Here is a 27224-nt window from a genome sequence, read left to right as displayed (position 1 = left end):
CCAGGACCCGTTCTCTCTGCAAGCTGTGAGCCACTTTCCGTGGGGGGAAACACGCCCTGCACTGCTGGATCCTATGGACTGAATGGCTACGGAAGAGGGATTTACGGGCTCGGGAATGGTTACAAGAGGTTCCTGAGGGGGCAAAGTGCAAGCATCTGTGGATATCCTTGCTAAATTCAGATTGAACGGACACGTGGAACCAGGAGCAACCAGGAAATGGCAAAGGGTAATGTAGCCAAGTTTTGGTTACTGAGCTCCTACAAACGTTGATGTTCAGCATCCCTGACAAATAGGCTCAGGATTAGCTATCCCTTATTTCCTTTGAGCTTATTCTCTCTCTCTCTCTTTCTCTTTTCCATAACAATGTAGTTTGCTCCCCCAAATCATTATTAAGGCATGGTTAATCTGCATCTTCTAGAACCTGTGGATGAGGAACCTGTGGATGTAGGACTCCAGTTGCCATGATCCCTTGACCATTGGTCATGCTAGCTAGGGCTGATGGGATGTAGACTTCAGCTTTCCCATCCCTATTCTAGAAGGTCATTTCACTTCCTTCCTGCAATATATACTTAAACTAGGCATGGCCAAACTCGGCCCTCCAGATGTTTTGGGACTACAGTTCCCATCATCCCTGACCACTGGTCCTGGTAGCTAGGGATGATGGGAGTTGTAGTCCCAAAACAGCTGGAGGGCCAAGTTTGGCCATGCCTGACCTAAACTAAGTTGGATTCCAAAGTGTCTCGCCCTGTGTGGCAGAGCCACAATGCAAACTTCTCAGAGGAGATGTCGCTGCTGCTTGTCGGGGCAAGGTGTAGGAGGTTGGCATGGTGAGGTTGGCATGGTATGGATTGGTATCACCAGTGCAGTGGCACAACTTTCATCTTCCAACTTCCTCACTTCCACGCCTTCCAGTAAGCAGCAGTGACACCTCTGCCAGGAGCACTGCCGATCTGCTCAACTGAATGAGCCCTTTGTGGTTGGACCACATCCTTGTAAATGAGAATTGCAGTTAAATGTGCTTTTGCAACATTACAGGAGCCACTGATATTTTCCAAAGGGCAGGGGATGAAAGGCATTGGCGGGGTTCTTTATTCAAAGGAGCTGAGGAATTCTGAGGGGAGACATTTTGCTGAGACGGTTTCAGTGGGTGGAGTGGGGAGAATTTTTTGTGAAGCTCACAGCAAATTTGAAATATTCCATTCAGGGTAGACCTCAGCAGAACTTTGAAGGTCTGGGCTCAGAGCACTATAATTTCTCGAGGAGGGTTCTCCACGATTTCTGAGATTGCCCCCAACATCTTTCTGAAAAGAAAATTCAAAGTGGGTCTGTGTGCTTTCTTAGGTGAGAGCCGTGTGATATACCTAATGCATTTCCTCAGAAGCTAGGCAAGTCAGTTATTGCTCATTCATTCATCTCCAGCAGAAGATTCCAAATGGAGATATTGGCCATATCTGCATATGCCTCATCTGAAGTTACTCTGCAATTGAATTTCTGCAACTGATATTTACAAACGGGGAAGCTGTGGTGGTGTCCGCTCTTTTTCTTTATTAAACACTCTGCATAGTAGAAACACCTTTGCTTTCTTTCTTTCTTTCTGTTTTGCAGATCAAAGGGTTGTCATACCCAACATTAATTCAGCTAAGAGCAGGCATGGTAAAACTGATGGACGGGACTAAATTAGGTACATTAATTTCAGTGGGTCTACTTGGAGTAAAATTTAGCTGGATACAACCCATTTTATTATGGCTCCATCACCATAGAAGCTGCCTTTTACCCAACCATACTATTGTTCCGTCTAAAAGGTAAAAAGGGAAAGGACCCCTGGATGGTTAAGTCCAGTCGAAGGCAACTATGGGGTATGGTGCTCATCTCACTTTCAGGCCGAGGGAGCTGTCGTTTGTCCACAGACAGCTTTCCAGGTCATGTGGCCAGCAGGACTAAACCGCTTCTGGTGCAATGGAACACCATGACTGAAGCCAGAGTGCACAGAAACACCGCTTACCTTCCCGCCACAGTGGTACCTATTTATCTACTTGCACTGGTGTGCTTTCGAACTGCTAGGTTGGCAGGAGCTGGGACAGAGCAATGGGAGCTCACCCCGTCACGGAGATTCAAACCACCGACCTTCTGATTGGCAAGCCCAAGAGGCTCAGTGGTTTAGACCACAGTGCCACCCGCATCTTAGTATTTAAGACTGTAAGAACAGCCTGCTGAATCAGGTCAGTAGCCCATCTAGTCCAGCTTCCTGTTCCCACAGTAGCCAGTGAGATGCCTATTCCCACAAGCAGGGTATGGCCACCAGAGCACCCTCCCTTCTGTAGTTTCCAGCAACTGGTATTCAGAATCATCTCCTTCCTCTTACTATGGAGTATAGCTTGCTTAATGGCTAGTAGCCACTGATGCCCTTCTCTTCCTCCATGAATTTGTCTAATCCTCTTTTAAAGCATGCAAGTTGGTGGTCATCACAAGTTGGGAATTCCACAGTTTAACTCTGTGCTGTTTGAATACCGCATTTTTCGCTCTATAAGACGCACCAGACCATAAGACGCACCTAGTTTTTGGAGGAGGAAAACAAGAAAAAAAATATTCTGAATCTCAGAAGCCAGAACAGCAAGAGGGATCACTGCGCAGTGAAAGCAGCAATCCCTCTTGCTGTTCTGGCTTCTGGGATAGCTGCGCAGCCTGCATTCGCTCCATAAGACGCACAAACACTTCCCCTTACTTTTTAGGAGGGAAAAAGTGAGTCTTATAGAGCAAAAAATACGGTAAATAATTTCTTATATTTTTCCTGACTATTCCAACATTCAGCTTGTGGGTGTCCACAAATTCTGGTGTTATGAAAGGGGGATTCTCCCCCCCCCTTGATTCACTTTCTCCATGTTATGCTTAATTTTATGCAATTTAAGATGAATTTAATTTTGAAGATGACTCTATGAAATTCACACTTTCCAAAACAATCTGAGAACCAAAACACAGCTAATTTTCTAAACTCTCTCTCATCCAAATTTAGTGATGTGGTTTGTTAATCAAACAAAATTTATAAGAAATGCAAATATGAGTGCTCATAAAAATGAGGATGCAAATGAAAATGACATACAAAAATGCATTATATATGGGGAAATGGCTTGCAGAAAATGTGTACATTAGCCAAAACTGCATGCAAAAATGTGTTCATTAAGATAAATTTACACCAAAGTGATGGGTTTTTGTGTGGATTAAAAATAAACAAATTCAAATTGTAGCAGAAATGTGGAGAACTGAATTTAAGATTGGGGGAGGGGATGAGAAAACAAGAGAACTGAAATGGGCATGTCCTTTTCATCCCTACTTACTGCAATCAGTTTACTTCTACCTATATGAAATGCACACAAATTATCTTAATATATACCCCAACTGGAGGCTTGGTAGAAAATACCTCTGAGAAGGATACGAACACAATAAATGGCTTTTTCTGCCATCTGGAAACATCCAGAAATGTCTTTCTCACCCCTGCAGGAAGTGGAAAATCCTGAAAAAATGTGGGACGGGATAACAGCTGTCAATCCATAGAGAGTTGAATAGAATGGGGGGGGGGGAATGTGTCTGTTTGTTGATGAGTGAAGATGCAAGTTTTGGAGTAGCACAGAGCTCCTTGCCAGCTGACATTTCTGGAGCCACACAGAGCTATTTGGCAGTTGCTAGGAATTGTACATTCTGCAGGAGGAAATGAAGATCTGATAAGGACCTGGATGCTTCTCATTTCCCCAAACTGAACTGTGCTTTTCCAATAAGTGTCGGCTTACAAGAAAGAGATAATGACAGGGTTAGGAAGTTAAAATTAAAAACACACCTTCAAGTCCAGACTGAAACAGGCAGTTGGCAACTCCACCCCACTCCCCAGCTCTCATGTTCTCTTACCCAGGGGCTATCTGAGCATTTAAGGTGTTATTAAAATCAAATTTGCTTTACTGTTGCAGAGAATGCTTATAGAGTGTGCTTGATCTTAGTGAACACAGCTCATGAAACCTTAGGGGCAACAATGAGGAAGGGGAATATCTCTCAGGGTGCTTCCAAAATAAAAATAAAAATCCTCATATGAATTCATCAGATTTTGGGAGTGATAATTACCCACAGGAAGCAATGGTGATAACGACAAACTTAGATGGTTTTAAAAGAGGATTGGACAAATTCAGGGAAGAGAAGGCGATCAATGGCTAAAAAAGGTAAAGGACCCCTGACAGTTAAGTCCAGTAGCAAATGACTCTGGGGTTTTGGCGCTCATCTCGCATTACTGGCTTTACTGTTTGTCCACAGACAGTTTTTTCCGGGTCATGTGGCCAGCATGACTAAGCCGCTTCTGGTGAAACCAGAACAGCACACAGAAACAGCGTTTACCTTCCCACCGGAGCGATACCTATTTATCTACTTGCACTTTAATGTGCTTTTGAACTGCTAGGTTGGCAGGAGCTGGGATTGAACAACGGGAGCTCACCCCATCACGGGGATTTGAACCGCTAATCTTCTGATTAGCAAGCCCAAGGCTCAGTGGTTTACACCACAGTGCCACCCGTGTCCCTGATCAATGGTTGCTATCCATTTAAATAGAAGACTGGAAAGTTGCTGTTGCACTCATGTCTTGCTTGCAGGCATCTGGGTGGCCAGTGTGAGAACAGGACTAGATTAATCATTGGCCTCAACCCTACAATCTTATGTCCAGCAGAAACATAGGATGCTGCCTTCTACTGAGACAGACCACTGATATGTCTAGCTCAACACAGTGGATGTTGAGAAAGAGAGCCTTATTTCAGCACTGGTCACTGGACAGCACCTTCTGCCACAACGGAAGGGAGCAAACAAGCTGAGTGAGGGACTGGGCAAGCTACCTAAGGGACACACACTCCTCCAGTGCCTCATTCCAGTGCCACCTGAGGAATACACCTCTCCCTCTCTCTGTCCAATGGTAGGACTGGCTCTGGAGCAGGGGGTTGGATATTCACTTCCTGATATGCATATCAAGGCAATAGTTCTCCCCACCCCCCCAAAAAAAAAGAAGAAGAAGAAGACAGTCATGATGATGCAACATTAAGCTTTATTCCAAAAGAGAGATGGGCAGAGAAGCAGTGGAGGAACAGTATGAGATTGTTACATACAATATACATCTATGATGGCAATCGACAACATGCACAGAAAAAAAATATGCAGGATGTGTGTGTCTTTCCCCACACCCACTCAAAGAGGTAGTTTGCAGTAGCATTGCCAACACTGTTGAGAAGGAAGATGGCGACTTTTTAAAAACTTCTTTTAAAACTTTTGAATTAAAGACGAGCAGATCAAGGAGAAACAGGATAAGAATGTAACCACGCTTGATCATTCAGTGTTGCTGTATAGCTTTCTTCTTCCAGAGCTGAAAGGGGGAAAAGTCTGGTGAGCAGCATTTCTGAAATCTCAGCAGAACATGCTCAGAGTTGTAGTTCGGTGTCTTGTTTCTGTTTCCGTGTAAATCCGTTGCAAGTTTCAGCATTTAACAAGGTCCACAATTGGAAGGAAGGCATTTCCTGCCATATCTTCTCCAGCCACCATAACCACCATAACCACCATAACCTCCATAACCTCCGTAGCCTCCGTAGCCTCCATAACCTCCATAGCCGCAATACCCTGAACCATATCCTAGCCTGCCGTATCCTCCATAGCCACCAGAATATCCCAGAGCTGGATAGGTACATGATGAGATTTGGCCCACAGCAACAGGCTCAGAAGATGCGGACAGGATTGGTCCTGGGATGGACACGACAGAGGGAGGGGGCTGGATCACAACTTCTGACCCTGGGAGCTGACTGCTACAAGCTACAGAGCCATAACCACCACCGTAGCCAAATCCACCACCAAAGCCAGAGAGGGAGCCGGACCCATAGACTGGGACCAGACCACCACAAGACCCTACAGATCCTGCACCACCATAGCAGGAGCCCACGCCACAAGGCACACTGCACACAGATCCACAGTGAGTCATCTTGATGTGTCAGGTGAAGATCTGGTGGGAAGAAGAAAATGCAACACAATATCAGTAAATTAGAAGTACCTAACAAGAAGCAAGAAGCAAGAAGCTGGAAGGAGCTGGAATTTCTTGCAAATTTGAAATCGGCGGAAGGAGATCAAAAAATTTGGAAAGGTCTGTAAGAGCACATATTTTGCATTCAGAAGACCTCAGTTTCATAAGGACAGCCTGCTGAATCAGGCCAAAGGGGGCCCATCTATTCCAGCATCCTGTTCCTCCAGTGACCAACTAGATGTCTCAATGGAAAGATCACAAGAAGGACCTGAGCACTAGAGCATTCTCCCTTCCTGTGATTTCCAGCAACTAGTATTCAGAATCATTACTGCTTCTAACCATAGAAGCAGAGCAGAGCCATCATGGCTGGTAGCCCTCAATAGCCTTCTCCTCCATGCGTTTGTCCAATCATCTTTTTAAAGTACATTAAAGTTTTGGTACTAAGCATCTCCAGGCAAGATGATCTCGAGCAGCCTGACTGAGAAAGACCTTGTAGAGATCTGTTGCCTCTCAGGTTAGTGCTAGATTGAGGAAGAGTTGTATACACATCCTACTCCTTTGCAATGAATGGACATGAGTAATTTAGGCTCATTGGGTGATACTCAGTGCTTGTCCTACTCAGAATAGACCCACTCAAATTAATGGTCATGGATAGGAGCATAGGAATCTGCATTTTATTGGATCAGACCACTGGCACATTTAACTCAGTGCTGTCTACACTGACTGGCAGTCCCCCCCCCCCCCATGAATTCAAACTGGAGACATTCCCCATCCTACCAATCTTGAAGGATTGACCTGGGACCTTCTCCATGTAAACCAGATGATCTACCATTGAGCTATGACCCTTCCTTTTTAGGTCCATTAATTGAAATTTGCCAACTACTGTAAGTAGAACTTAGTTGGTTACAACTCCGAACATCTGATTCCAAGTAATATACCACAGTATGTAGACTATATAGATCAGTAGAAGCTCAGTAGTGGAGGAAATGTTTTGTACAATGGACATAATAACATGCAAAATTGCCATATGTTGGATCAGAACATTGGTCCATTCCACTCACTACTGTCTTGCAATGACAGCTCTACCTGGAGATGCAAAGAATTCAACTTGCAACTGAGCTACTGCCCTTCCCCTAAAAGTAAAGTGAGATACTAGTCCTCAGCATTCCAAATAAAAAGGTGATTTTAAATAATAACATAGGAAGCTGCTGCATATGGCATCAGACAGCGGGTCCATCCATCTCAGTATTGTTTTACATTGACAGGCAGAGTTTCAGAGATGGTATACAGCAGGGGAACACATGGGACATTCCGAGCTAAATTCTCTCTTATGGACAACATGGAGAACATTAATGGGGAAAGGGAAGAAAAGAGAGTAACATCACAAACACAGAACCTCATATATCAGAGCAGTTGCACTAAGAGGGCATCAGATCACACTCACCTGGTTCTCTGAGATGTAGAACGAAGCAAACAGTAGGCAGGAGAGCGATCTGCTGCTGGAAGTGTACCGAGTTGCAAGCCCTTTTATACAATTTCTTTTGGCTGTATCTAGGGTGTGTGTACCACCCTCTCCTATGCACTTTGCCCTGATTAGATCTTGGAGGAGGGGGAAATATGCTGATGCATCATATTCCAAGTTGCTCTCAAGTTCTTTCACCTCCCTTTAATTCTTGCACCCATTAGACTATATCCCGTCCCATTGCATCATCAATGTTAACGCCCTGCTGTTTGGAGATGGGTCACTCTTGCATCAGCAGGGGAAAAACAACAGCAACCTAATACATAAAACCACTTTCATTCCAGTGCCAAGGACTGCGTCCAATTCTTTACCTCCAGCATGAGAAGCTCACTGAACTTTTGAGATCGTCTGCTGTCACGTAGGCAAAGTTGTCAGTAAGCTCAGGATTACCAGCGAATGTTGCCCAAGGTGAAATCCAAAGAGGATTTTGGAGCACTCGCTCTGGTAAATGCACAACATATACAACACATTCCAAAGAAAGCTAAGAAGTTCTGGGGTTTATTTTTGTTTGTTTTTAAAATGGGGTGGCCAAATCTACCAAATATGGCTGGAATAATGATGTTTTGGGCAGTTCCCAGGAGAGGCATGTTTGAAAGGAATAGGGCAGGAGAATGCATGAATTGGTGTCAAATTTGCTTTGAGCAGGAGGGATTGGAGATCACATCCAGAAAAGGAGTGGTCTGGACAGCAAATAGTGGTTAAAGTGTTGGACTAAGACCTGGGAAAGTCCTGGGGTAAAATCCCCACTAAGCCATAAAGTAGGTGTCTTTAGGTCAATCACTGTCTCTCAGACTAAGTGAATGAATGAATGAATAGTTCCATCCCATTTAGGTATCTCTGGAACTTAATCATATATCCTTCTGTCTTGTTCCATCTCTTGGCATGCCACGCCATCCCATTGTACCAACTTTGTGGATGCTATTCACATAAAACACAAACTTTTCAGTACATTGAACAGTAGGGATGAGCACATCTCAGCAATCCCATTTTTCCAAAATTGAAATTCAGTGTTCCCCATTTGTACATCATTGTGCAAATGTACATTCCTTGTGAAAATTCACCTGCACTTCGGTGCGAATTTCTCTCAGCATAAAGATCTTTTGGGACACTTTTGCAAAAGAAATTTCCTTCATTTAATGCAGTATGTGTGCTGTTTTCATTATGGTATGCATTTTTATGCATACTTCATCCTAGCATATGCATTTCTGCACACACTGCTTGGCTAGAGAACTGCACTGCAAAATTCACAGATTTCCAAGGAGAGCTCATGTATTGCTTATGAACATGTGAATTAGGTAGCTTCCCTTCCCATTGAGGCAGCTGGATGACCATTGTGAGAATGGAATGCTGGACTTGATGGGTCTTCTAGGTTTGCCTTTCAGCGCAAAGCAACTTGAATTTCTGCCGTTTAACCAGCACACCTCCCCTCGTGTTGCTCCCTAGGAACTGGTGCTCAAGAAGTCATCTATCTCTAATCCTGGAGGTTTTATCTAGCCATAGTGGTTAATAGGTAAAGGGACCCCTGACCATTAGGTCCAGTCATGACCGATTCTGGGGTTGTGGCGCTCATCTTGCTTTATTGGCTGAGGGAGCCGGCGTACAGCTTCCGGGTCATGTGGCCAGCATGACTAAGCTGCTTCTGGCGAACCAGAGCAGCGCACGGAAACGCCGTTTGCCTTCCCGCTGGAGCGGTACCTATTTATCTACTTGCACTTTGACATGCTTTCGAACTGCTAGGTTGGCAGGAGCAGGGACCGAGCAACGGGAGCTCACCCCGTCGCGGGGATTCGAACCACTGACCTTCTGATTGGCAAGTCCTAGGCTCTGTGGTTTAACCCACAGTGCCACCCGCGTCCCAGGTATGCTGGTTAATGGCTATCAATTAAGGCTTAGCTACTATCACAAAAGGCTCTGCATGTGGCATACCACACCTGGCCTTTCACCTTTTGGGGCTAAAGAGTAAAGCCTCGCGCTGACCATTCCAAAGACCCATGGGTGGAGCTGTGCTTTAATTAGATAGGTTCACCTTTAAACAAGAAACGAATCATAACTAGCCATTTTCACCAGCAAAATACAGATTTTCCTGCATGCCTCTTTTTGTGCACTAAAAGTACACTTCGGATTCTGGAGAAGTGTGCAGTCCAACTGAAAGCAAGTTGGTTTGTCTGACTTATATCCTACTTTATAACCAAGAAAAGCCAATTTGAGCTAGGAACGTGCTGGTCTTCCCCCAGCACTTTAGCCACTGCATGGCACTAAGGTAAAGTTAAAGGGACCCCTGACCATTAGATCCAGTCGTGACCGACTCTGGAGTTGTGGCGCTCATCTTGCTTTATTGGCTGAGGGAGCCGGCGTACAGCTTCCGGGTCATGTGGCCAGCATGACTAAGCCGCTTCTGGTGAACCAGAGCAGCGCACAGAAATGCCGTTTACCTTCCCGCTGGAGCGCTACCTATTTATCTACTTGCACTTTGACATGCTTTCGAACTGCTAGGTTGGCAGGAGCAGGGACCGAGCAAAGGGAGCTCACCCCGTCGCAGGGATTCAAACCACTGACCTTCTGATCAGCAAGTCCTAGGCTCTGTGGCTTAACCCACAGCACCACCCACGTCCCTACTGCATGGCACTAGTTTTCAATAAAATCATTACAATCCTCCTTTCTCTCAAATGTCTAATCTAAGTGGTAGGATCTACAGACACATCAAAGAAATAGAAGCATGGGGAGCAATAAATTTTCAGGGCTTCAGGTGAAGAACATTCCCAACCCTACTTGAGATTTCGTGGATTGAACATGGTACCTTCTGCATGCAAAGCAGATGTCCTACCCCCTAGTGGGCCCTTTTCTTTCTACTAGGCTTCAGACTGAGAGCACTGCCCTCACTCAGAGCTGGCTTCAGGAACAAATCAGAGCAATGGCAACTTCTACTGCCCTCACTCTGGAGAGCTACATCCCTTCCCTCCACAATGGGCTAGATCCAGGGGACCATTTATCTGTTGTGGGTGGAAGGAAAGAAAAGGCAATGACTTGATGTCACAGGCTGAGAAACAAAACAAGCTTATTTAGGCAGATAGAACAAATATCAAATTATAAGGAATGCCAAGTGATTAAAGCGCCCCAGATGCCGACGCTGTTAATCATAAAGGGGATTTAAATTTCAAAACAATCATGCAAATGGATTTGAGAGGCCTTAATTTGAGAGGCGTTGCCGTTGATCAACAAGAGGGTGTATGGCTTCGGGGGAAAGAAACTGTTTTAATTGTATCCCTTTTTTGCATGTACAACAGTGATAAATATTTTTACAAGACTCGTTTCAAAGGCACCTGCCTGACACCTACCCTTTTGGGTGTAACTTCTCCTTTCATGAGCCGTTAAATGGAGGCACATTAAGTTTGGAGCTACCTGGAGTCAAGAAAGAGTCCTGATACACAGACACACCTGCCCCCCCACCCCCGCCACCACAAGCATTTCATTTAAGCCAACATCATTTCTCATCCCCAGAGTTTCACCTGAGAAGCATGCTCCAAATGCCCTAGTCAAAAGTCATCTAGTCCGACCCCTGCAATATAGGAATCACAGGGTGTTTGCCTGGGGTGGTGGAGATGTCTGCTGGAGGAACCTACTTAATCTGCACTTCTTTTAAAAAATGAATTTTATTTGTTTTATTTTTTAGAAAGTAAGGTAAAGGTAAGATAAAGAACCCACGACTATGGGGTTGCGGCGCTCATCTCACTTTCAGGCCAAGGGAGCCAGTGTTTGTCCACAGACAGTTTTCCGGGTCATGTGGTCAGCATGACTAAACTGTTACTGGCACACGGAGGACCGTGACGAGAGCCAGAGTGCACAGAAATGCTGTTTAGCTTCCTGCTGCAGTGGTACCTATTTATCTACTTGCACTGCTGTGTTTTGCAACTGCTAGGTTGGCAGGAGCTGGGGCAGAGCAATGGGAGCTCACCCTATCGCGGGGATTCAAACCGCCGACCTTCCGATCAGCAAGCCCAAGAGGCTCAGTGGTTTAGACCACAGCGCCACCCGCAAACTAACAACAAGTGAAATCATTAAGCATGCTGGAGAGCCAGTGTGGTGTAGAGGTTAGAGTTTCAGACAAGGACGTAAGAGAAACCAGGGTTCAAATCCCCATTCAGCTCATGAAGCTCACATGGTGAACTTTAGACCAGTCTTTCAGCCTAACTTCCTAGCAGGGTTGTTGAGGGGATTAAACGAGGAAGAGAGGTTTGCCATGATAATCATTGATCATTTTTGAATCAAATTCTGCTCTCCGCAAAACAAAATCCTGGTATCACAACATTCATGTAATGCATCCCCCCCCCTTTATGGCAAGAAAACAGTGGGAAGTTATCAAGATCTTTAAAACATTTTTTGGTTTCTCCTCCCATCCCATCCTGAGTTGTTACTCTGAAAGCAAGGAATATGAAACATGTGAAGACTCCCAGAGGGAGGTGACTGCAAGTGAGGATTTCCCTGGAACAAAAAACAAAGACCAAAGGAGAAGGAAGTGATGGTATTTCAACGTGTTTCACAAACACTCATCACTACTTCATTATTCATAAAGTAATGGGCTTCATTACTACTTCATCACTACTTCATTACTCATAAAGTAATCTGGTCTACAAACCATTATTTTAATGGTTTGTAGACCAGATTGGATGCCTAAGTGATGGGTGGCTGAAATGTTTGCCACACATTCAGGGTACCTGCTCCCATCTGAACCCAAGAAAAATCTGGTACCTCAGGTCTATGGTCCATCTGGTCTAGCACAATTACCTGAGAATAAGTGAGGATTACTCCTAAGTGTGTGTGTGTGTGTGTGTGTGTGTGTGTGTGTGTAGAATCAAGATCACCAATCAGATTTGGTGCAATAAAATGTGTTACACACACACACACATTTACCATGTAGGCCTGCTCCCCTATACAGTGGTACCTCGAGATACAAATGCTTCAGGTTACAAACTCCGCTAACCTGGAAGAGTTACTACGAGTTGAGAACTTTGCCCCAGGATGAGAACAGAAATCATGTGCCGTCGGTGCAGTGGCAACAAGAAAGCATGCCTCTAGTTAAGAACAGTTTCAGGTTAAGAACGGACCTCCGGACTGAATTAAGTTCGTAACTAGAGGTACCACTGTATATTTGTCTCATTGCTTGACAGAATAATTGCATGGGAATGTTGCACAGGGGATAATGGGAGCCAGCAAGTACCCTGGGAAGGGAGCCCCATGGCTCACTGGTGGAGCAGAATGGACCTAGCTCAATCCCTGGCATCTCCAGCTAAGAACTTTAGAGCCTACTGGACAAAGCCATTAGTCCATCTAGTCCAGCTTCCTGTTCTCACACTGACCAACCAGATGCCACAATTGCAAGCAGGAACTGAGTGCAACAGCAGTACTCATCTCTCCCATGGTTCCCAGAAACTGGTGTTTAGAAGCATTACTGACTCCAATTATGCTAGCCATCAATCATGGGTAGCAGCCATTGGCAGTCTTCTCCTCCATGAATTTGTCCAGCTCTCTTTTAAAGCCATCTAAATGGGTGGCCATCACTGCCTTTTGTGGGAGTGAGTTTCAGAGTTTAACTCTACATTGCATTAAGAAGCCCAAGCAAGTAAGAAGTCAAGCAGGTAAGGGCTGGTTGAAGGTAGACTGAACTTGTTGGGGCAAATGCCTCATTTATCCTAATCAACCAACTCCTTCCATGTCCGCTGAATGGGGTCAGGAAATGCAGACCCCACAACTGTCCTGTTTTAAGTCGGATATCCCAGATCACAGAAGCCAATCCCAGCTTCTGTTTGGATCCCAGAATGTCTGTCAGGGACTGTGCTGAGGAGGGATGCACTGAGGAAGAATGGTGGGAGTCACCCCCTCCTCCTGATCCTGATCCTGAATCTTTCCAGGTGAAGGAGGACAGTATAGATTTGGAACAGTGGTTTGAAGAGGGGCATAGTTCAGAAGGCAGAAGCTGGGAAATACTGGATGGGGAACAGCTAGCAGAAGAAACTTTAGAAGAGAGAGAGAGTTAACAGATTCACAGTCTCTGGGTAGTATGCACCCCCCCTTCCCCAAAGTCATGGAAAACTCAGAAAGTGTCAGAACAGAAAGCTCAGAGGCTACAAACTCAGATTACAAGACGTAGGAGCGACATAGATTAATAGGGATGGAAGAGGGAGTGTCCCTTAACCGGGAGCACCACCATTCTGGGAAGGTGCTTTCTTTTGTCCTTCACTGCGTTTATTAAAGAAACTAACTGGTAAGAATTCCTTTAGTTTGATCTGCTTATTAATGACCATGGGGAAGTAAGCCGATTTCCCGAAGCCTGACAATGTCCCTTTCAAGAATGGCACCCTGGTGTGCCAGACAGCCTCTTGGATCACTTTGGCGAGCATCAAAAGGTTGCACCAATGCTGCTCCACTCTTGTGTGACCCTTTCATGATTGCCTTCCAGGAAGGCACTTTGGCGATGCCAATGGGCGGTGCCAAAGCACCTCCAAGAGGCCGCAGCGGTGGTGGTGGGTGAAGGTGTGAGGAGGGAGGGGGCGTACAAATGAGGAGACAGATGTGAGTGGGAGAACGATGGGGGCTGCAGCATGGTGTGTGTGTGGGGGTGCATCCCGATTTGCCCTTCTGAAATGCTGCAGGCCATGGAACTATATATATATATATAGTTATATATATATAACTATATATATATATATATACTTACTTATTGGAAGAAATGTGAAATATAAGGCATAATAATGTTTGTGTGGACTCAAAAAAACCTGTAGAGTGAAGTGGAAATGTGGAGAAGTGAATTTGGAAAAGTGTGAAACTCCCAAGAAACCAGAATGGACAGATTTGCCCATCCCTTCTTTTAAATAAAAGGTAAGTTATGGAAGCATGTTGTAACAGAAATTAGTATTATTATTATTATTGGCAAACAAGTCTCCTTAGAGAGTTAGTTAAGTCTTTATGGTGCTACTGTTGATCTTATTTGTCAACAATTAATTCTATATCTTCTGGTTGCTGCTTGTCTCTCAAGAATGGGAGGATCCATCTTGTTACTCTTTGGACTCATGGTTAAAACAAGTCATATTTATTGCCATCTCTGAAAAACTAACCTCTAAGATACGTTCCATTGGAACGATATGAACCCTTCAGATTTTCTATCTGTTTGGGGACTATTTATGAATTTTATGACCAAACAAACATTCCTACCAGATATGATTTTATCTGGCAACTGTTCTGAATACTTGATGTATAAATATGAACCCTGTATCCCACCATGGAATATACTTTATGCTGTTCATTATTTTAAAACAACTTCTTCTTCTTCTTCTTCTTCTTCTTCTTCTTCTTCTTCTTCTTCTTCTTCTTCTTCTTCTTCTTCTTCTTCTTCTTCTTCTTCCTCTTCTTCTTCTTCTTCTTCTTCTTCTTCTTCTTCTTCTTCTTCTTCTTCTTCTGTATATTTACTCCTCTTGCCTTACGGCTGCTTTCATGGTTTATTTTATTTTGATGCTAAAATTAGCCAAGGGAAAATAATCTAGTGAATTGCCAGGTTTCTAATTTTTGCTTACCCGGCCAATTCATTTATACGGTTTACACATTCAGCCCTTAAAGATGTTTGTATTGGGAGAATGAGTTACTCTCATTAAACTAAAATAAAGCCAAGCTCCTCATTTACTCTGGGGATTCCAAAACACCTAGCAGAAAAGGTGCTGGGAGGGTTGTTAAATTGAAATAAGAAACCACTCAAATGACAGGCCGTCCATGGGTGTAACTGCATGCCTATTAAAGAAGGATTGCATGAGTTCCTCATAAAAGGCTGTGGGAATGAGTAGTGGTGAGGCTTCTTCATATGGGCAAAACAGCAGCTGGAATTTCATTAAGAGCTCATCCCATAGCCTCAAGGGAGCTTGAGTCACCGCATAAAAACACCATCTTCCGAACACCATGGCCAAACTGTGTTGCCCCAGCACTACTCCAGATCCTTAGACTTCTCGTGCACCAATGTTATGTTTCCCCACCTCTGATTGGAGCTTGCAATTCCTTCCTTGGAAATGTAAACCTTGGGGACTCAATGGTCCACTCAAATATGAGGCAGATGCTATGGAATAGCTATCTCTTCCAGCATCCTGTTTGCATAGTGGCCAACTGTGGCCAATGGGATAGCCACAAAAGCAGGACCTGAGCGCAGCAGTAGTCTCCCCACTTGTGGTTCCCAGTAACTGGTGCTCAGAGCCCTGATTGTCTGCAACATGTTCAGAGGTAGACTGTCTTAGGACATGGAGGCTCTACTCTGAACGATCATGGTTGTTAACGTTTCTTCGTTGCCTATCTTTAGGTGCCAGGCAAAAATATTCATTTTTTCCCAGGCCTCTGGCTAATTAAACAATCCATGGCCTTTTAAACGGTGTGTGTGCATGTGTGAGACTTTTGTTTGTTACTATGTTGTGTATTTTTATATTGTAAGCCACCTTGTGTTCCTTGGATGAAGGGTGGTATATAAACTATTATTATTATTATTAAAGAAGAAATAATACGTCTGTTGGATCAAGTTAATGTCCCATCTAGTCCAGCATCCTGATCTCACAGTGGTCAACCAGATACCCAAATGGGAAGCCTTCACACAGGACCTGAGCAGAACAGCAAGTCCCTAATAATAATAATAATAATAATAATAATAATAATAATAATACCTTTATTGTCAATGTACAACATGTGTACAATGAACTTAACTCTGCACTAATAGAATCATAAAAATGTACAGTAACTGGTCTTTAGAAATGAATTGCCTTTGACAATGGAGACAGAACATAGGCATTTTGGTTAGTTGCCATTCCTAGCCTTGTCCTCCATGTCTAATCCTCTCTTAAAGGTAAAGGGTAAAGGGACCCCTGACCATTAGGTCCAGTCACGACCGACTCTGGGGTTGCAGTGCTCATCTCACTTTATTGGCCGAGGGAGCTGGTGTACAGCTTACGGGTCATGTGGCCAGCATGACTAAGCCGCTTCTGGCGAACCAGAGCAGCGCACGGAAACGCCGTTTACCTTCCCACCAGAGCGATACCTATTTATCTACTTGCACTTTGACATGCTTTTGAACTGCTAGGTTGGCAGGAGCAGGGACTGAGCAACGGGAGCTCACCCTGTCGCAGGGATTCGAACCGCCGACCTTCTGATCGGCAAGTCCTAGGCTCTGTGGTTTAACCCACAGCACCATCTGCGTCCCTAATCCTCTCTTAGAGCCTCCCAAATTGGTGCTCACCATCACTACAACTTTCTCTGGGCTCTTCTGGGAGAATGATGTTATCAATGGCTACTAGCCTTGGTGCCTGGTTTCCTTTCTGCTTAAGTGCCCTGAACTCCTCCTCCAAAAATCCCTCCACAATGTATTCACAGGGTTAGGTCCACTAACTGTGATGGACCTTGTCCACCTAGGGCTGTAGCAGGAGGCAAGACTCACCTGAAATGGGGTGGAAGAATCTTGCATCAGTTGTTGGAATGCAATGTTGGATCCAACATCAGGCTGCACAAGTCCTGCCATTTCACATACTTCAGCTGAGACATATTTTGAAATGGCAATCTGTTTTATGGCAGTTGTTATTGTGGTAGATCACTCCCAGAAGATGAACCAGAACATCAGAAGAACAGCCTGCTGAATCAGGTCAAAGGCCCATATTGTCCAGCATTGTGTTCTCACAGTGACCAACTAGTTGATTCAAAGGGAAGCCCTCAAGAAGCACTCACTCTCCCCCACTTGTGATTCCCAACAACTAGCCTTCAGAGGTATCTTGCCCCCAACACAAGATGGAGAACATAGCTATTGTGGCTAGTGACCATTGATAGCCATATCCTTCGGGACTAGCCTGGTCCTCTTTTTAGTGTCAAGCTCTAATGCATGGAAGCTAAAATGCTTATATTGAAGCCTCAAAAATATCTCAGTTGTTTTGGGGTAGCGATGGCGCCCATAGGGCCCTCCAGGTATTCCTGGATTCCATTTCCCATCTGGCTCAACTAGCATAGCCAATTGTCAGGGGTAATGGGTGTTGTAGTCCAACAGCAGAGATCCTAGGGACTTAATTTAAATACAATTCAACCGAAGACCTTCTAGGTGTCGCTACTCTGTATTCAAAAGCATATCACCTTTAACACTGGCCGTAGCACATAGAACATAAGGATTCATCTGTTCCAGCATTCAGTTATTGCAGTAGCCAGTCAGATGTCCCAGTGGGAAGAGAAACCCACAATCAGCAAGCTAACACAATAGCAATTGGCATTGAGAGACTACTGCCTCTCTGACAGTGGAGGTAGAACATGGTCACTGTTGGTAATAACCAACCACCTGGTCTTTAAATACCGTAAATGGAGAGTATGTCAGTAATAATGGAAGGGAGGAGATCCCGCCAAGCGATCCTTGGTACTAAGAATTAAGGAGGTTAAATGAGCACGTCTCTATTTTCACCTGTTAAAGCAATGTGGGGAACCTCAGGTTCAGGGGCTGAATATGCCCACCAAGACCTTTCCATGTAGCCTTTTGGAACTCTCCCCAGATGATTCCTCCACTGTAGCAACCCCCTTCCTTCCCCAGACCATGCCTCTCACTGTCCCTGCTTCATGATCTCCCTGAATGTCCCCCCTGCCCAGACTGGAACATGTCATTGAACTCTGACAATGCTTCTTACTTGCCTGGATTTGGGATTTGAGGATAGTGAGCTCTCTCTCTCTCTCTCTCTCTCTTTGTGTGTGTGTGTGTGTTGTGTAGAAACTAGACTGCTGTAAAAAGGCAAAATTGGCATAAATTCCCCACTTACTTTTACCTTTGGTTTCATCTGCCCCTGGTATGTGGCCCCTGAAAGCTTAGCAGGAGGGAATGTGGCCCCGCAGCCAGAATTTGTTCCCTTCCCTTGCGTTAACTATTGAAGGATAAGGAAGATAACTGACAGGCAAAAGAAAACCAGAAGGCAAATATTAAGATGCAACGGTTAAGCTTTATTGAGTAATAAGACAATGTGTTATCAGGCAAGCTGATTCCAACAGGACCAATTACAAGTTGAGAAGTAAGAAGGACGAGTTTCTTGTTGTTGCTTTTTGTTATCTCTCTCCCTGCCAAGAAGCAGGTTTAAAAGGGAGTAACAAACATCGTAAGATTGCAGAAAACCTTAAACGCATGACATACACAGGGAAATGATAAACTGCAGCCATCGAAAGGAAAGTGGAAGAGAGGTATATCAAAGGGCTGCATTTCAGAAGACAGGAGCCTCCCCAGCTATCAAAGGGTGGTATCCAATGATAGTCCGTCTCATAGCAGACTCATTGAAATCAATCAACAAGACTCATTTAGGTCCACTGCTTTCAATGGCTCTGCTCTGAGGTGGACTTAGTTGGCTACAACACATAGACTTTGGGGGAGGTAGAGAGGTACTCGTTGTTTCTGAAATTACTGAGTGGGGGCTTGGTAGCCCCCCGTGGCTTCCCTAGGGTTCCCAGCCATTTAACACGGTCCACAGCTGCTGTAGCTGCATCGTCGGGAATAACCGGGATAAGAACAAGGATACCCATAACGGGATCTTCTTCCATATCCATATCCATATCCACAGCCATAGCCAGATCCATATCCCCCGTAACCACAATACCCTCCATATCCAGTGGCGCATGGAGCATTTTGTGCTACGGCCACCTGGTCATTGCTGGCAGAGAGGATGGGTCCCGGGATGGTCAGCGTAAATGAGGGAGGCTGGATCACCACTTCCGAAGACGGGATCTGCGAGACGCAGGATGTGTTGATCCCACAGAGGGCTGGGCTACAGCTGCTGTATTCACAGAGGGCCATCTTGGAAGAACGGGATGGAATCTGAAACAGTACACAGGTTGGCAAGTTTAGATCTTGACGGAAGCACAACTTTTCACATGTTCCCCAAGAGTGAATTTTGTGGACAAATTCATGGAGGAACAGAAGGCTGCTCATGGCTACTAGCCGTGATGGCTATGCCCTACCTCCACAGTCAGAGTGTAATACCAGTTGCTGGAAGCTTCAAGAGGCGAGAGTTGCTCTTGGGCTTGGTTGGGTCTGCTTGCTTCTTTCCCACAAGCATCTGGTTACTCAGAATCCTGCACTAGACAGGGCATTGGCCTGATACATCAGATTTTTCTTATGTTCTTAAAATAAGTTTCCATCCTGGCTAATAATGTAGAGAGAGTCCTTCTAGCCCATCTTATCCAGCATCCTTTCCCCCATAAGAAGATCTAACAGGGCTCTTCTTATCTTTAACTCAAAACTGAGTTATGCATTCAGTGCTAACCTTATTCAGAGCAGACCCATTGAAGCCAATGGACATGACTTACCTAGGTTCCTTAATTTCACTGTGTCTACTCTGAGTTGGCTACAACCCTGAATTCTGAAAGTATTAAGTAAATGCTCACAGAAATGATTTCTGAAATGTTGCCCAACGCTAAGCTTTGCAAGAGCTCCTTTCAACATTGGTCAACAGAAGTTAATTTTGCAATAATGATGGACCAAGACTTTTTGGAAGCTTCTCTAGATACCTAGATGCTTATCCTGGCCTGACTTAGGAGAAGAGAAGGTGTGGACACTTGTTCAGACATATCACCCTGATACCATTGATTCAATATAGTTTAATCAGTGTTGTAGGGACATCACATATAACTGAATGGTTGAGGCAACTAGTGTGGTTGTGATTTTCATATAAGAGAAAGTTTAGAGTAGGGTGTCCTACAGCTCAGAGGCAAAGTGCATAAGAACCTTCTGATAGGCCAGTGAACCTTCTGGATCAGGCCAGTTGCATGGTATAACTGTGCACTGCTTAAAGAGGTACATGTTTTGCAGTACATGTTTTTCATGCAAAAAGTCACAGGTTCAATAAGCTTGGCAGGACCAGGGCAGAATGTTATCTGAAACCTTGGAAAGCCACTGTCAGGGAATATACAATTCTTATTGCTTCAAATTCAAGGTCACAGGCCAACTACAGTCCAGTATACCATTCTCACAGTGGCCAATTAGACCCCCCTCCATGGAAAGACCACAAGCAGGACCCAAGTGCGAGAGCACCTTCCCTGCTTGGCATTAATTAGCATCTGATATTCAGACGCATCCTGCCTCTGACAGTGGGGGTAGAATGAAGCCACCATGGCCAGCAGCCACTGACAGCCTCCTCCATGAATTTGTCTAATCCTCTTTTACAGCTACCCAAGATGACCTCGCAACAAAATTCTCAAAGGACCAGAATTTCAAGGAAGACAGTTTGAGAAGCAGTGTCCCAAGTGAAGGCAAATATGCTTACCTGACTCTCCAAGGAGAAGGCAAGATGTAAGCTGTTGGAAGTCAAGGCGAAGCTGTTGGAGATGTCCTCCCACCGAGGATGCTTTTATACTATTTCTGTGGCGCATGTGACCTCTTAGTAATATGATGCCCCCATAATTAAATGCCAATTTCAAATCTGTTATCTGTGCAACTCTTCGAATTACTCTGAAGTTGCTGCTTACCACAGCATTTAGGGTTATATTGGTCTAGGATTGTCATAACAAGGTCATGATGTTTGCTTCACACCCAGCAGACCTTGTAAAAAATTCTGATGTCACAGGCAAGGATGAAGGAGTATCACACTATTTGGTTTAATTGGTGTCGTATTAAATACGTTAATAAAAAAAAGTTCAGTCTCGTTCTGTTCCCTGAAGATCCTTTGTTGGGAGTTTCCTTTCCATCCTAGATCTTCCCATGTTTCTTGCATGCTGGTGTGATCTGGTGACGGAATCAGTGTGTAAATAGTGCGCGCCCCCAAAGCCAAACATTTGGAACTTTAGCAACAAACATTTTTGTTCAAAACTACTGGCATTCACATCCCTCTAACAAGATTGGCTCGCAGTTTGGGTGGACATGGGGCATCCATCACAAAAAAATGGTCTCGTAGACAAGGAAAGATAGTTGCTAGATTTGAGAAGGACATAAGAAGAACTTTGGTGGGTCAGACCAAATACCTATCTAGCTCTAGCATCTTGTTTGGCACTGTGGCCAACCAGATTCCTCTAGAAAGGCCACTAGCAAGGTGTGAAGGCAATAGCCCTCATTTACTGTTCTCCTGGACAGCCTGCAAAAAGGCCATACATGCATTAGGACTCTCCAGCTGCTCTCTGCAGGGCAGATAAAAGAACTTCCTCACACAACTCATAAACTATGGAATTTTCTCCCATGAGAAGCAGAGATGGCCACCAACTTGGATGGCTTTCAGAGAGGATCTGACACATTCTTGAAGGAGATGCTACTGATGGCTACTAGGCAGAGATTTTTTCAGGGGCAACTCACAAGAACTCAGTTCCGGCACCTCTCTGGTGGGCACCATTGCCATTCTAAGAGAATGAGGGAGGTGTTAATGGTGAGTTCCAGCAACTCTTTCCCCAGAAAAATAGCACTGCTACTAGGCCTGATGGATCCATTCCAACTATATTGTTGATGGCAGTATGCCTGGAACTGCCAGGGTTTAAACCTGGAACCTTCTGCATGCAAATCAGACATTCTACCATTGACATTCTGTTCCTGAGATGCAGTTCTTTCCCTAACCTTGGCTGGCATTTGACTGGACACACACACAGCTTTCCCGAGTCCTCATCTGAAGCATTACCCATTTCCCCAGGAATGAGAAAGTGTGGCCTTCCCAATGTAGTTGGACTCCATCTCCCATCATTCCTGAACTTTCACCCTCCTTACTAATGCTGATGGGAGTGCAACAACAACTGGAAGGTCGCAGATTCCCAGTCTTTAATTTATAGCATTGAACAACAGCAGGACTTCAACTCTTTTGACCAACTACACCGGGTTTGGAGAATTGGTTGCCCTCCAGAATTTTTGAACACCAACTCCCATCATCCCTGACCATTGGCCATGTGACTGGGAGGATGGGAGCTGTAGTTCATGAAACATCTGGAGGGCCACTGGCTTACCATCCATGTTCTACACCTCTACAAGTGCATTTCATACGTGATCCCCAATTGGCTGGGAACATGCTAGGACAGGTGTGGCTGGACTCCAACTCCCATCATCTGCCACTATTGACCTTACTTCTGAAGAGTGATGAGAGCTGGAGATCATCCGCATTTGGAGTGCTGCAGGCTCCCCATTCCTAAACTATGTTATACCAAAGACAAATACATAGTTTTCCAAAACAATTTTGTGGAGTCCATGGAAACAACCAAACTTTTGGCAATTATAAGGTTGACAAGAGAAGTAAGGAAAGGAGGTTTCTGCTAGAGGAAAGTGTTGGGCAATCTTAATGAAAGATGCAGCTGCTTGTACCTTGAGTAATAATTGCACATCCTTTTTACATATGCTGATCAGGGCCTTGTACCATCCTCTTTGATATCATTTATCCTAAACAGGGCGGCACACAGCCTACACCCTCGAAGCTATAGTTATTTATTGCTTTACATGCCACTTAACTAAAGGATGACAAGATTACACTCTGTTGATCAAGCGATCGTCCACGAAGAGAGAATGTAAAAGATTGAGGCATTTAACCACCACAATGAAAAACAGGTGTTGCAATTTCGTAACTGCTTAGGCTACTGTTGCAGGAGCAACATGCTCTATAGATTGCAGCTACCTCCTGAGAGGTTGTCATAAGACAATAAGAACATAAGAAGCTGATGGATCAAGCCAATGGCCCATCTAGGCTAGCATCCTGTTCTCACAGTGGCCAACCAGAAGCAAGCGGGGGCCTCAAGCAGGACCCAAGCACAAAAGCACTCTGCACTCTTGCTGTTTCCAGCAGCTAGTATTCAGAAGTATTACTGCTTCCAATGGTGGAGGCAGAGCACAGCCATCATGGCTTGTAGCCATCAATAGCTCGCTTCTCTATGAATTTGTCTAATCTCCTTTAAAACCATCCAAGTTGGTGGCCATCACTGCCTCCTGTGAGTTCCAGAGTTTGTGCTGCCATGAATAAGTGTTGTTTCTGTTTTGGTTTTTTAAAAAATAAAAATAAATAAATCTGTCTTGAATCTTCCAACATTCAGCTCATTGGATTCTAGGGGAATGTAGGTACAGTGGTGCCTCGCAAGACGAAATTAATTCGTTCCACGAATTTTTCTGTCTAGCGAATTTTTCGTCTTGCGAAGCACGAAATCCCATAGGAATGCATTGAAAATCAATTAATGCGTTCCTATGGTCAAAAAAAGTCCAAACAAAGCCAAATTTGGTACAACAAGAGTTTATTAAGTGCTTTTTAAAGTCACACATTATGTAAAGAGCATTTCAGAATTCAAACCCAGAATTTTTTTAAAAAAACAGCAGAGTGGCCCAACGGTCACAGAAAATCATAAAAATGCAGGAAAAAAACCACAAGCTTCCAGATTCTTGCAAACCCCTCCCCAACTGTTCCCCCAGCCACCCAGCACACAGAAATTTAAATCCATATTTTTTTTAAAAAAAACAGCAGAGTGGCCCAATGGTCACAGAAAATCATAAAAATGCAGAAAAAAACCACACAAGCTTCCAGATTCTTGCAAACCCCTCCCCAACACCAAGTCCTTGAATTCCAAACACCCCAACCCAAAATCCAAAACCCCCCAAAAAAGTTTTAAAAGCTTAACTTACCAAATGGCTGCAAAAGAAGTTTTGGAAAAGCTTCAAAAATCACCAAAGTCTTTAAAAACCTCAAAAAAGGCTACTATGTACACTGCGTTCTATGAGTTGCTCCTCGAAGTCAAGTTGCAACTGTATTAACGGTGTTAAGAAAAAGGAAACAAACTTGCAAGACGTTTTCGTCTTGCGAAGCAAGCCCATCGGGAAATTCGTCTTGCGAAGCAGCTCAAAAAACGGAAAACCCTTTCGTCTAGCGAGTTTTCCGTCTTGCGAGGCATTCGTCTTGCGGGGCACCACTGTAATGCTGAAAGTCCTTCATGGAATTCTTTATTGTGTTCTAGGTCATTCTAGGGGACATTGGATGTCCCTGAGTTCTAGTGTTAACCCATGGGCCAGGGGTGCTCTCCATGCATAGTTGAACTCCAGCTGCCACCAGTGCCACTTGACATGACCAACAATGATGTTGATGGGAGTTTGAGTGCAGCAACATTTTCAGGTTGGCAAAAGACTGATCTCACCAACCAATCAACCAACCACATGTTGCAACCCTAGCCGGGACAGGTTTACTTGGAACTCAAGGTGTATATTTGGGACTCATGGTGTAACTTCATGAAACTTCTGGAGAACATCAGGTTCATGGAAGCAACTCTAGCTTCGCTTGACAGGGAAGGCAAAATAACTTCATATCGGCCATGTTACATATTCTAAAGTTTCAAGAGAGGTAATGGACATGCTTTGTACTTCTGTGTACCTGTTGTTTAGGGTGAGGTACACCACTTGCTATTTGCCATTGTATTTAATGGGTTATATCCAATGTCAGTGCTATTCAGAGTAAACCCATTGAAATTAGAGAGCACGACTAAGCTTCCTTCATTGCAGCTGGTCTGCTCTGAGAAGAAGTTAGTCGAAAGCTTCAGTATCAATGACACCATGCCTGTGAGTTCAAGTCACTAGGGAGCAACAGCAGGCAAGGGCTAATACATCACAACCCTGCTTCTGGGCTTCCCATTGAGGCACTTGATTAGCCACCATGGGGAAAAGGATGCTGGATTCGATGCATCCTTGACTGAGCAGGACTCTCATGTTCTTAACATAAACCCTCAGGACAAGAACCATCTTGTTCCTGTGTTTCTTACAACACCCACACATGCTCCTGGGACGGAATAATGGTAGCAGTATCTCAGATTGCTGCAGTTTGTCCTGTGGACATATGCAACGCTTGCCCCAGATTCCAGTTCTGGAGTAAACACTCAGCTGTTCTCGTGAGTATTACGCAAACACAGGAGGCACTGATGGAAGTATTTTGTCGAGGTCACAAGTATTAACAGTTCCAAGCTGTTCCACTCAGCTTAGGCTGCCTCTGGAGTACCATTTCCAGTTCTGGGTGCAAAATTTTAAGAAAAAAACATTGATGAACTAAACCATGTCCAGTGGATGATGTCCTGGATGTCACAGGATCTGGAAAGAGCAGCTGAATGGCATGCACTAGAAGAAGAAGAGGAGGAGGAGGAGGAGGAGAAGTTTGGACTTGGTATCCAGCCTTTCACTCCCCTTAAGGAGTCTCAAAGCGGCTAACAATCTCCTTTCTTTTCCTCCCCCACAACAAACACTCTGTGAGGTGAGTGAGGCTGAGAGACTGCAGAGAAGTGTGACTAGCCCAAGGTCACCCAGCAGCTGCATGTGGAGGAGCGGGGAAGCGAACCTGGTTCACCAGATTACGAGTCCACCACTCTTAGCCACTACACCATGCTGGCTCTCTACAGGGGATTGGACTAGTTGACCCTAAGGATCCCTTCCAACTCTACAATTCTATGATTCTATGTCTATCCCAGAGAAGACAGGGTGAAGGGGAAGCATGACAGCTGCCTTCAAATATCTGATGGGCTGTGAAATACAAGGGGGAGAAGACTTGTTCTTTGTTCCCCCAGAAGGCAGTACTAGGACCAATGTGTTGAAACTGGATGACAAGGCTATGTTCTACCTCCACTTCCAGAGGCAGTGAATAGCAGTTGTTGGGAAACACAAGTGGGGGTAGTTGCTGTTGGGCTTTCCAGAAGAGGCATCAAGTTGGTCACTGTGAGAACAAGATACTGGGCCATATGAACTTACACACACAAACTTTTACTGTGCTAGCCAAAGGTCATGGCATCATTCAAAGAAGGGGGGGGACCCATCAGTTGCTACATATGCATAAAACCATGATCTGTTCCACCAGAATTCCTTATCACACAGAATAAAAGGTAATTTTCAAATGAACTGTGCAAATCTCAGAGTCCCCTTTGCAATTGAACCAGGGAACCAGGCAGAGGGCCATCTTGGCAGTTGTGCAAATCTCAGAGTCCCCTTTGCAATTGAACCAGGGAACCAGGCAGAGGGCCATCTTGGCAGTGATGCCTACCCTGTGGAATGCCCTCCTATCAGATGTCAAGAAAATAAACAACTATCTGACTTTTAGAAGACATCAGAAGGCAGCTTTTAATGCTTAATGTCTTATCGTGTGTTTTATTTTTTAAGAAATATTTATTAAGATTTTACAAAGACAAATATACAAAAACACATAGTAATAAAAAAATAAAATAAAAAGATAAGTAAAACATACAGAAAAAACAAGAAAAATTAAAAACAATTGTTTTTCATAACATAAAACTCATTTGCTTGTTTCTTTGACTTCCTCACACCTCCCCTTCTTGTATTCCCATTTAAATAATCAAATCAGGAAATCCTTACCCTCTTTCATTTATCTTATCTCTATAACTTAACATTTTATAACTCAGTATTTTCATCCATTATCAATTCATTTTTGCATATTCTTATTAACTTTGCTGCCAATACCACTTATTTCCAATCCAACACCATTTTAGTTATTTTTTTTACCTAATTATACCCTTCTTCCATATTCTTAAAGCATTACAGCTGGAAACCACTTAATTTCTATCCAACATCATTCTAACATTCATTAATTTTGCAATATTTCTGTAAATAGTCTTTAAATTTCTTCCAATCTTCTTCCACCACCTCTTCTCCCTGGTCCCGGATTCTGCCAGTCATTTCTGCCAGTCCCATATAGTCCATCATCTTCATCTGCCATTCTT

At 44.3% G+C, this 27224-nt stretch overlaps 2 long non-coding RNA genes across 3 annotated transcripts in view; both read right to left on the bottom strand.

Annotated features, from left to right (window-relative positions):
* LOC310751943 overlaps positions 1-27224 on the bottom strand; it is a 414687-nt gene that overhangs the window by 203326 nt on the left and 184137 nt on the right. The gene's annotated exons all lie outside the window — the stretch shown is intronic.
* LOC310751540 lies at positions 5049-7529 on the bottom strand. The gene is made up of 2 exons (XR_014542598.1): positions 7473-7529; positions 5049-6010 (listed from the first exon to the last, which is right to left on the bottom strand). It is a non-coding gene; the product is annotated as an uncharacterized lncRNA (long non-coding RNA).

The sequence above is a fragment of the Podarcis filfolensis genome, assembly GCF_964270895.1.
Source record: "Podarcis filfolensis genome assembly, chromosome: 16".
Lineage (NCBI taxonomy): Eukaryota > Metazoa > Chordata > Lepidosauria > Squamata > Lacertidae > Podarcis > Podarcis filfolensis.
Note: the sequence above shows the minus strand (reverse complement) of the source record. Positions and strands in the feature narration are given on the sequence as shown.